The following is a 12,862-nucleotide window of genomic DNA, read 5'->3' as shown; positions in this document are numbered from 1 at the left end:
AGGGCAAGAAAGGGTAAAGAGAGGGGATAATGGAGTAGTCACATGAGCCCAATCACCATCGCTTCTGTAGTGAAAAAAGAAGAGATCAAAAAGAACTTGGAAGGAGAACGTGAAAGGCAGAGCACAGCTGAACGGAAGCTGTGAAGTAAGGTCACAATTATGATAAAACTTTTGATTGACCCTTAAAACAAGCCATGTATTGATTAGACATTTTGTTTAATGATGATACCTCTTCTCTAAAATCCCTTAAATCACGAAATGGCACACTTAAGTTTCAATCATCCAGGTTAATGCTGGAAATCAAAAGAACATACGGATGTAGGAAATCTGCTGATTGGACTGTGCATCACACACCTCACTGAAATTTTTTTATGCCATGACGATGATTTTTACTGAAACTTGCAAAAAGATTTTACACAAAGACAAATCCATCAACTACAATCTTCCTCATACAAAAGGCGCTGAAGTCAAAAGCAATGAAAAGCACCCATGTTGGTTAAGTCCTGCTGTAAGCGTTTTCTGACTTTCTGGCTCTTAGTTACTTGTTCTGATGTCACACTGGGTTTGTGGTCCCTGCTCGTCCCTTTAAATGTGAGCTTGCACTTATTTAAACCTATGTGAAAGCAAAGCCTCGGCGCCTCGTTAAGCTGCACACAAGAGCAGGTACTATTTGAAACCACATTTCCCATGCAAGTAAGTCTGACTGGCCATTGTGCTCAGGAGGATAATTGATCTGATCTAATGGCGCACCACACTGACTGAGGATTTCCCAACTGTTTATTTTTATTGAGCATTAACATTTAAAGTCCAGCTGTAGGCTAAGATGTATACCGCCATTTTCATTTCCATGAACATAATTCTGCTGAATATTGTCTGCTCCGGGCTCATTGAAATTACTTTACCAGGCATGACTTTATTGGCCCCTACTTGGGATAGAAGTAGTTCTTCGAAACACGCCTAACCTCTCACACTCTAATTCCAGAACTTTTAGTGACGGCACAGTAGAGTGAAAGTATTGAAAACAAAATACAAACGACCTTATTGTAACAGCCACTTGAAAGGTTAGGAAAATGCCAGATCTCGCCCATCATAAATTGCACCGTCCATGTTGCACTCAAGTCCTCTAACCTCTCTTTGACCACATAGAAACCAGCCCTAGTCCTCAATTAAATGCCCAACTCTGTGGGCACATACTGTTGTGACTCACATAAACACACGGAAAAGCGTTTCCTATATATGGTTCGTATTTTAATGCTATACAATTATTAGATTACATGCCAGGGGGATCTAGTCATCCACCACGATTACATGGAGCCTTCTATTTTAACTATAATCGGTTTAAAAGCCCAATCATAATAAAAACGCCCAGATAAATCAAAATTTCAGTCACTTTCTGAGGGATGGAATAAACCTTTTCATAAACCAATTAGAAGAAAGATTCAACCATGTAAATTATTCAAACTGATTAATTTCTAGCTACATTCCCTTATTTTGACATAGAGTTAGTGCAAAGAGGGGTGTACACATCTGTCCTTTCCTAATATAAAATTAAACTTTCAGGCTGAACTGGCTCGCTGTGAGAGGCTTTTTTAAAAATACTCTTTAGGAATTAAAAGCAACACGATATCAGCAACTGCTGAACAGATGACAGAGATTCATCTATAGGGAGCTGATCAAACACACAGCAAAAAGATAAGACAGGAGTTGAGGAAGTGGAAATATTCAAATCTGCTGGGCATGTCACACTGTTGCGATTAAGTGCTTTGGCACTTGTAAACACCAGACTGTATTAAATCACATTCTGTGTAAACAGCTGACCCAAAGTCTTCTGTATGAATCAGAGTGACAGAAAACCGTCAGTGTAACCACAACCAAAAGTTGCTGCTGAAACAAGCAGCACACTATGCAAGAAACAAGTAAAAGAGTTGACATTCCCCTCTGATCTATTATTGCACTGTCTTTATATCAATGCAAACCACTGTTAAAGCCGCAAAAACAATGAAGAGGAGGAATATCATTACATATGTTAGCCAAACCTATCCATCTGGGTCACATGAATACAGTATTAATTGCAATGCTATCTTTCTAACCCACACAGCTCTAACAAGCCAATACACCTACTCTACATTGCCACTGCACAAATGTGACTTACCCCATTTACTGTAACAGTATTGCACACAAAACCACAGGACTGACGCCTTCTCGCTTGCAACAACCACTCAAATAGCAACAAAACAATGCAAAGAAGAATGAACAAAGTATTAAGGCGATCGAGTCAACTGAGGAGCACCTCAGAAAGAGATCAGAAAAGTATTTTCTTTTTTCTTTTTAGTGAGCCACTGATAGCTGCTGTTGGTTGCTAACACCTTTTTTTGGTACGTTTTCATGGACTGCCTTCTTAGAGCCCAAGCAATGAATGCTCCAACGTGAGTCAGGATTTAATGGGTGTGATTCACAACCACCGCACCTTCTGAGATCACCAGACTTGCTAACATCACTGGTCAGCTTTGTCTGGTTTCACATCAATCCACCTTCCTTTCATTCCCTTTAGTGATCCTCATTTGTGCAAATCCACAAAATTCTAATAAAGTAAGCTTTGGCTTCTCTGTACTTTATTACGACGTTTGGTTGGACACTAATTTATAATGTTTTGTACGCTTATATTTGTATCAAACGAGGCCAAGAGGAGTTGATCACATCAGTGGGTCTAACAGCACCCCCCTGTGGTGAAAGTCTATAATTACACCTCCATTCCTTTTCTTCTACCTTTAACACATTTAATGGATTTAAAAAGCCTGCAAAGCACTGTTAGAATTAGTTTTTGTAATGTAAAAAAAAAATGAGTCAAGATAGATCAGTTCAGAATGTGATCTATAATCTACGCATTTACACTGAAAACCAAAATGAAATATTTTAAGGGGGTAAAATCTGAAAAGCTGGAATGAGCTGGTTTGGGCGTCCACACCCTTTTATAGCTGGGGATGTACTTCTGTTCAAAATTGACATTAAAACACATTAAAATCTGGGTTAAATTGTAGTCAGTACACACCTGCCACCAGTTAAAGTGACTCTAAAAGCCAATAAAGAGCAGCTGTTCTAATACGACTCCTCGCATTTACTTAGTTGCTTTTTACTTTAAAATCCATGGTCTGCAAAAAGCTTAGAAAGTATCAAAGGGAAGTCACTGCTAAAGATATCAGTCAGGAGAAAGGTACAAAGAACTAGTTGTGTACTACAGCTCCCATATTTTGAACTTTTCTGGGCTGGGAGGCAAAACAGAAACTTCCTATGAAGAAAAACATTCAAGCCCAGCGAAGTTTTGCAACAACATACATCAGTTCTCAAGAAGCATGTGGGAAAATGTGATCTAATGAGACCCAAGTTAAACGCTTTGCAAATAATTCAAAAGGGTATGTTTAGATACACAACATCACTGCACCACAAGTCAACAGTGATGCTGTGGATATCACAGAGAAGCAAAGCATCATGCTTTGTGGCTGTTTTTCTCCTGTTGGAACTGGGACGTTAGTGAAGCTGGAGAGAAATACTTTCAACACCACAACTGTACAACTGAAAATCTGTCGGGTCACCTGACGGGGGGCAGTGCACAGGAAACACATCCACACTGTGACAGATTAGGAGTGTTTATGCAAGAAGAGTCAGTCAAGATGTGCCGCGTTGATAGACTCGGGGCTGTAATCAAATGAAATGGTGCTTCACCTAAGGTATTAGTTTAAAGATCTCTACATTGTTACGTTTTTAGTTTTCCCTAAAAAAAGATTTGTTTTATGTTGGATTGGATTGAAGCTGAAAGAAAATGTTTAATTTAACGGTGGTTGGTGTGTAGACTTTCTATATCCGCTTTAACTGTGCACCTGTGTAGATTTATGGACTGTGTGGATTTTCTGTCTAGGATGAGGACAGAAGTAAGCGTATATATAAGCAGGTACACATTAGGTCCTTTGCAAATATGTCTTACAACTATAAATTCTACACAAACTATATTCCTAGGATGTATGCCTAGTTACATAACATGTTTTTTTGCACCTTTGGTTTGGGGCAAAAAGGTAGTCAGGTCTTTTAAAACAAACTTTCTTTTTATGCATTCTCTTTGTAAGTAATTTAAAAGATGAAGCATCAATGTTTAGACAGACTGATCAAGAGTCCCCAGGCTGAAAAACAGAGATTAGTCTGGCAAACAAATGAAAAGAAATAAAAAATGCATACAGGGACTGGCAAAAAGGCAATTCTAACTCTGAGAGTGTTTGCTATAATTCTTAGGTGCTTCACTGCCAATGAGACAATGAGTTGTGATTTGAATAGTTCATGAAACAAAGTTTCTGTTGGTAAAAGACAAATATTTTATGGCACTGTGGGTAACACAGCGATGAGTCAGCTAAAACTGTATTTTCTGGGTAAGTTATATATGATCTATATACGTGACAATTTACAGAACAGCACAAAATGTGAGTGAATTAAAATGCCTGCTTATAATAGAAAGAATAATTAGGCAAAAGATTTTATGGCGAGTCCACAGCAGAAAACTTTTACAACGAAATCACAACTCTGTGAGCAATTAGTTGCCTATTTACACATCCAGGGGACTCAGGACATCGCACACTTTAAGTGTTATGATGTGCAAAAAGTCTAGCTTTGGTACTCAGTTGTGGTAATTAAGGTTAAAAAAGTATGCTTGCATTTGATGCCATTGAAAACTCCATTTCACGGGCACTTCCATGCTCAATTAACAGTGGTTGGTGCTTGTCAAGCTGAGGGCCAGCAGCTTTTTTTTCTGGTTGTTTAAGGATGCCCTTTGTGGTTAAACCTTAGATCTGGATTAATACAACAGGCGAGGGACATCGTCTGTCTGTCTTTCTGTAAAAGTCGCTGCACATCACCGACCTGAGATCCCAGTTTGACATCTCGTGGTACTGTTGTATGCCTTTGCTCTTGAGAGTCCATCCATCCTGCTGGGCTCCAAGAGTTTTGTGACCATGTTTCAGTGTGATACAGTGAAGCCAGGAAAATACTTACCACAATAGTTAAGTATTCCTGCAACAACAGATGTAATGGTGAAGTCATATTGTGTAGCGTAAATGTATTCAGTTACATTCTTGTTGGTCCTATCTACACTCTTGTCTAATCGTACTGGAGATTGTAAGGTTAACAGTACTCTATCCTAGCTTTGGACTAGAGTACAACACTACTAAATTAAGGATTTTTCCCTCTTAAAAAAAGTGTGAAATAAGTATGAATACTTGTATTTGAAAAAACTGAACAAATAACTCAAAATAGCTAGGCACTGATTGAAAATACTTGTAATTTGCTGAAAATCTTCGACCTTGATATTCTTTTTGGCAATTTTTTTGTAATCAGAAAAAGTCACGGTATTGTAAGAAAGTTGAAGTGACTACCACACAGGTATTTTGCTAAAATAAATTTCATTAAATTAAATTAAAAACATATTTCTGCAGAATATTTGTCTATTACATTATGACCTAGAAATGCAGTCTGCATGCTGAGGGTTCCATAGACCGATCATGCATGACAGGAAATCTGTATAAGCCAACTACAGGGAGGAACCTTCAGTCATTTCACTGCCCTTTGTTCACGATTACACATGACTGTCAGAGTTCATAGTCTGAATTTCTAAATATCTTATTTTGACAAAAACTTTGAAGAAACATTCCCATTTCCTGTTACAAAATCCCTGGAAAGTCCTGCTCAGTGTCTGAGGAGGTGGAGGCCGTGCTGAGAAAACTGAAGGCTTTGGCCCTCGACCAGGAGTCATTGTCCACTGACCAAGAATACACTGGCCCCGCCTGTGAAGGCCAAAGTCTGCAATTGCTATTTTTTCTATAAAGAAATCTGAGCGATTCAATGTGTAGTTGTACTTGTTCCCACTGACAACAAGAGGAGATTCACTGGTCTTCACTTAAGGCCAGTGAATGTATGGTGAATATACAGTAGATATGTGGACCATGATGTAAAATGAGTTTGACATCCTTGCTTAAACAGTTTTTATATTTTAATCTATATTTAATCATTTTATATTAGAATCTAAACAAGATGACTAACAAATTAAGTGTCATGTATTTCAGGCTTTTCTAGGCCAAAGACGTTGCAGGTAAAACATTTTAGCTTTCAGCATTCACATTTCCACTTTTTGCTAGAAAATGCTTTTTTCTAATTTGTTATTATTTTTATTATTGTTATTATTAGAGTTCTAGATGTTGAAAGAAGGTACCTGAGGTGGTTAAGGCATGATTAGGATGCCCCTCTCCTTCAAGGTTATCCAGGCATGACCAGGAGGAGCTGACCCTGAGGTAGACGCAGATATCACTAGACAAATTATATTTTCTTGTAAGGCCTGGGGGTACCTCAGGATCCCAAAGGAAAGGAAAACATTCCTGGGAAGAAGGAAACCTGTAATATCTCTCTTAGCATGCTAAACGTGACTCAGCCCAACTTGGGCATAATTTTTATATCCTATTCAGAAGTTAGAAATCCCAAAGATTTCCAGTCTGTTACTACTGACTGAAAAATAAAGAAACCAGAAAGTAAATTACGTAGTCAACCTGTTGTAATGGTCAGTTACCAAAGGAGTTGCTGGTTGATGATCTATCAGTTGAGTAAGAAATTAAATGCCAGACATCTGCAGACTGCTATTTGATTTCTTGCTACCTGAAGAAGTAATGAAATAAACCAGCTATGGCTGTGTGGGTGTAGAATCACAGACTTGATTGCCACATTAGGTAATAACCACAAAGACTACCAAATCCTCAGTATTCCAATCGAGCCCCAACCATTTCAGTTATTCATCATCACCCTCAAAAATCTTGAGAAATGTCTGTTATCTTTCATCTTTTCCAGAATGTGCACTTTAAGTAACCTATTGATCACATTAAGCTGACTAAGTAAAAAATGTCTTCTGGGCTTTATCAGTGGCACTATCCTTCACTATGTACAAACAAGACCATGAGGGCTGATGCTACTCCAGAAAACAAATCATGAGATTTGTTGCAGTTGCCTCAGTTATATATCATAGCTAATGTGGATTGCATGCTCCCAGAGGGCCTATAATATTAAATCACAAGATTTAATTTATTGCTCACAATGGCACTGTTTGACAAAAGGACTTCCAGCCCCCACCTTGCGCCCATCAATCCACGACGGTTTCCATTATAATGTAGAAATGACAGTCAAACATGCAGTGTTCACCAAGATGCTCAAGGCACATTTAGCCGCCTCCCTAATGTTGCATGTCCCAGTCTCAACTCACATGCCTCAATGACATTCTAAATAACGTCGACTTTACAAGGCCCTGGCTAGCTCTCTCATTTATCAAAAGTTTTACAAAGTCGACCAAAGCCGACATCCCCCACCCCCCGATGCTAGGTTCGGTTTGAGGCGAGATCAGTGACTTTAGTGAAAGCCCTCTGGCTGTGACGATGGGAGAGGAGCACTAAGGAGTCAATGATGGTGTGTGGGGAGGATGACAAGGACAGATGGAGAGAGGGTGTGGGTGACTGCAAAATAAAGGAAAAAAACGAGCGAAATGAGGAGTAATGTCAGGGGGTGAGATAAGAAGAGGAGGGGTTGGGTGTAATGCTGGGGTTGTGAGAGAACAGGGTTAACTGAAGATTGGAGGGAAGGTGCTATAAACAGAGAAACAGGGCTAATGACAGAGCCCGCATCTGGCTCACTTGGATCAGGGGGACCCATCAATAAATGTGTGACAGCAATAAATATAGTATGACAGGTAATCAGCACAATTACCCGTGTCCCCTAAGGACGGTGCTGGTGAAAGGGGGCTAGGACACAGGGACTGCAGAGTGTCTTAAAAAAACACCCTGACTGATGGGCCGCTGATTGAAGTGAAGCGCGTGAGGAGAAGATGCTACAAAAATACCCCGGAGAGAACAAACTTACCGCAGAGAAGGTGAGAGTAGATGAAGATGACCTTTAACCTGAACTGTATGAAGTGAATACTGAAGGATCGAAGCCAGCAGTGAGTCGCTCTATCAATGACATAGTGTGGGGACATACTGGTTGTGTGCGGTGAGAGCCATCAAGCCTACCTGGGTTATAGAAGTGATATAAAGCGCAATGTTTCTAAGCTGCCTCATGGGCAAAAAGGACAATATCTTGTCAAGAGTACCGCTGGCAAAACTTTAAATTGCTGCTGACAGTGTAAAAACAGTTCATCCTTGTAATATACAATTACAATATAAGTCAACAAGTTCTAACAAAGGTGAAAAAATAAAAAGACACTGCGCTTTCCTGCCTCAGTAGCATGTTATACACACACAAAATACAATAAAATGGAAAAAAAAAAAAAAAAAAAGCAACAATCTCGTGATCAGACCATTTCAGGGGTACTGTAATTAAACAGAAAAATATGATGTTATTGCTGCTACAAAGACAAGTATAACCCAGGAAGATGAAACAATGGAAGTGACTTTGAAAGCAGAGGATGCTCAGTTAATTGAATAGCCAGCAGAAGAAGATCAAAGCATAGAGGTTCCTTTATAGAGGCAGAACTAGAGAAACCCTGACAAATGTTGTAGGTCATTTAGAAAAGTGCGTGTTTGCTTTAAAGGCCATCTTTTTAATCGAAAAATAATTTCTGAGATTATTTATAATAATTCATCCAAACAGCTGTGATGTCATCCAAAGTTGTGGGACACCCGATTCAAACCCAGGCCTTTGCAGCAGCCTTACGATCTATGGTTGCCTCAATCCAGTGAGTTATTCCAGCATCCTGAAGCGTCGCTTTGAAGCCTCGAGATGAGTATCTGTATCTTGGATTTTTTTTTAAAGCACTTGTTTATTGTCTAACGACTAATGATTGACAAGTCGTTAGCCAATGAGCAGCTTTTTGAAACATATAATCACCAAGTGACTCAGTTTTTTTTATTCAACATGAGTCAGAATGAGTGACTGAGTCCATTAACTCACTAGAAAAGTGTTTACAGAGGTCAAGTCAGAAAGCCGTTCTCCCATAGACTTTTCTAGGACCGGAAGTCTTTTTGCACCAACAGCTATCGCCATCTGGTGGCCTACAGGTAAAATGCATGTTTAAGCCACTTCCACTATGGTTTTATTTCTCTGGGTTCTGAAATGAGACAAAAATTCTTTAAGATACAGAACAAAGTTGTTTTTTCGACAGCATTTTCAGAGAACCCACCAAGGCCGATGCTTCAGACACCCAACGAGCCAAACGTCTTTTCTTCTTTGATCACCAGTTCTGAGCTTTGCTCATATCCAACGTAGCCAATTTTAACTATCATAGTTTTGCATTAAGTAACGCAAGGTGTTGTAGACATATAGGAGTGATGCTAAAAATTGGCCTTTGTACACATACATCTACACCTACGGATCATGAATGAATTTATGATCCCATTAATCATTGTCATTCAGATCCCTGATCGATTTCATGTTGTATGATGCAAACATATGTTTTTTGATAAATTACTAAATTGGAGTTGTTTTGTATATTCTAGTGAAGTATGGCAGTTGGCCATGTGGGTCAACAACTGTTTTTTCCTGCAGGACATTTGAACAGGCTCTCATAGTAAATTTATTAAGATATATGTAATCAACAGGTATGTTTCTTTGCTTACTTCTGTTTCCCATCATGATATACGGTAAAGTGACCTAGATGGCACAAAGCAGAGAGGCAAAGAAACAAAAACGTGGGGTGCCAGAGGGTAAAAATAAGCCTCTTTGTTTATCTGGGTGACAGAGAAAAGGGTGAACCAGTCACAGAGACTGATGTTGGCTTACCATGTCTGTCTGTTTTTCCTGGAAAAACTAGAAAAGTAGAAGGAAGATGCATGACAATAGAACTAATACCAGTATCATACCAGGAGGTTCAGAGGTAAAGGTTTGCCATCATGGGCATTTGGGCAGGATCCATAAAGAAATGCAGCCACCAAGGTATCACTGCGGGTTTAATTTTACTTTAAATGAGATGTGTTCATGTTGGGGGGTCATGTCCACACAGTGTTTGCTCAGTGCAGCAAACAAAACCCAGATTAGTCATTAAGCTTCCAACTTAAGACAAATTAAGATACTGAACAAAGATGAGAAAGGAAGGGTGACTTTAAAACATAGAAACGGTCCCAGGAGGAAATGAAAATCAGGAGTGTGATCCTTAAATAATGTATGCGAGGTGAGTTCATATAACTGACAAAGAAACACAAGAACCAAACAGTGATGAGGGAAAAAAAGAGGGCAGGAACAGATCATTATAATAACCATGATGGTAACTTGATGTCAGTGGTTTAGATGCCACAGGTGTCACTACTAACTCAATGAAACGGCACACAGGTCAGGATTTATTTCAACCAAGACACACTGCAGTCTTGTTCTTCTGGAAGAGTTGAATGAGATGGATGGACGGATGGATGGATGGACAGACTCTGTAAGATTTAAAATTTTAAAAAACTTTATTTCCATCTCGAGCCACTCTGAGCCATAGACCATGTACTGAAACAACAATATTTAATCATGTTTAATAAGCTTGTGGTTAAGTGTAACAGAAAAAAAAGATGTTGCATCACTGGTAATGAGAGCAATGCCCTCTGTGCCCTGACAGCAGCATGTAGTATATGAGAACAAATGGAACCCGTGCAGCAGATACATTTGGTGATCTCTGCACATTTAGCTGCTGATGTATCAGCTAGAAAAAGGCTCGGGTGCAAGCCGAGCTTTGTACTGACTCAATGGTAATAAATGAAATCGAGTGGAAATCCTGAATGCACAATGAGCAGACCAGGAGTGTATAAAAAAGATAGGAAACCTCAAAGGGGCCAGTGCTGACCACTGCGAAACTATATGAATGTGTTCCTACATCTGAACAGTAAAGCTGATCAGCATGATCAGATTTGGATGAAGACATAATTAAAGGAATAATTTGGACTTATCTGCACTCGTATAGCTGCTGTGAATGCTTCAGTCTCTAAATGAAAATAAATTTTTTTTTTTCCTTCGGGGAATTACATGAACTATACTCTATGGACAACTGGTCACCTACACATTACACCTACAGGAGCTGCTCCATAAGGGAAACCCATTCTTTGAAACCCCAGCACACAGCTTTTGTGTGCTGATGTTAATGCCGGGGGGGGCGTTGTAGCTTTGCAGTTATCGAGTCAGCAGAGTGTAGCATGTGACCTCGCTCTGAAGTTTTACATGGTCTGTCTCTTTGTGGCTGAGTTTCTACAGTTCCTAACCTCTTCCACTTTGCAGTGACACCACTTACAGCTGATCATAGATTATCTAAGAGGGAAGACATCTCACCAGTTGATTTGTTGTAATTAAAGGATCCTATTACATTACCAGAGCTCTTTGAAAAGACCAATTTCTTACCAAAGTTTGTAAAGGCAGACTGCATGGCTAGTTGGACACCTCTGGAAGTGGGACTGAAATTCAAAGATGAAGAGACTGGATGGCCCAATACTCTATATAGAGTGCATGAGATACTTGGTGAAAGCATGAAAACACTCTTTAAGTTTTGGTTTTCTGAGCATGTGGTAGCTGTGTGCATGGGGAACACAACACAAGCAAAGATCACGATGGAAAAAAAAAATGAGGAAAATGTTGCAATTCTTGAAGCAAAAATCCAGCTTCAGACAAAGGAAGCTCTTAAAGGTTACTAGTTAAGGGTGCTGGGAGAGACCAAGCAGCAAGTTTGGTGGGGCGACACTGTTCTGGGTTTTTAGGTGTCATTTGGGATTTGTAGAGTTTTATGCCTTTAATATAAATAGAGGGTTTATGAATATTTTTGAGGTTATATTTTTTATTTTAAATTATATTATACAAATGTTAACATAGTTTAATTGCCATTTGTTAAGTGTGGAAACACCCCTGGCAGGGGAAAGCAAAGTGTGGCTGATCAGCAGCAGGTTATCTAAGGGCTGGGTACTATGGACATATGGCCCCGGTATAGGAACAGCAATGTAACACAGGGCAGGTATTTCAAAATTTCCAAGTCCTCTTCCCTTTTAACATGACGGATTCCAGCAAGAAACGATCACATGGGCAGGATTAGGTTTAAAAGTAACATTGCTCACTGTCACCATCTGGTGGTCAGCAGCTGTACTCAAACAGGCAATCGTCTGTTAACTGCTTACAAAGTAATACTGAAGATATTCTGTTGGCATGCTCGAGATGTCAGTGAAAGTCAAGCAAAAGGTGTGGCATAATATTTTATTCACATATTTAATGGAATACAAAGCCCCCCAAAAAACCTGACCCCACCCCGAAACCCCAAAAATTGTGCACATCCGATCTTGTGGGAACTATTCCGTATCACAGAAAAAACAACAACCAGGAAACAAAGGAACTTTTTTTTAAACTGTTGGAGTGTAAGACTGCAGTTTTAATCTGATGGCCATATAAAAGTATGCCCTCTCATTGCGAATGAACCCTTCGCAAAAAGTAACCACACCTGTCTAGAATCAGTCGATAAAAAGGCTGCAGCAACAAACAAAACCAAAACATGAGTTTCTTACAGAACAAAAAAAAAATTCCTTCGTCGAGCTTTTCCGTTACAACTACAAGGATGTAATAACTTCAGCACAATAATAATTTAGCTTTAAGGGACTGTAAATTCAGTCACTTTTCTATTCTTTTATGCAACCTCCTGCTAAGCTGCTTGTAAGGAATGAACATGTCCCCAATTTGACTTGGAACAGAAACAAAATATTGACAATTTTACAATTTAAAAAGAAAAGAAGGAAGAAAACTGCCAGCAGGGCTACCAATGGAAAACAACCTCAGATGTACTTGTGGCCAACCTAGGTCCAATAACATAAGCTTCATCAAAACAGCTTTCAAAGTGCTTTTTACACAA

The sequence above is a fragment of the Pelmatolapia mariae genome, linkage group LG18, assembly GCF_036321145.2.
Source record: "Pelmatolapia mariae isolate MD_Pm_ZW linkage group LG18, Pm_UMD_F_2, whole genome shotgun sequence".
In the NCBI taxonomy this organism is placed as follows: Eukaryota; Metazoa; Chordata; class Actinopteri; order Cichliformes; family Cichlidae; genus Pelmatolapia; species Pelmatolapia mariae.
Note: the sequence above shows the minus strand (reverse complement) of the source record.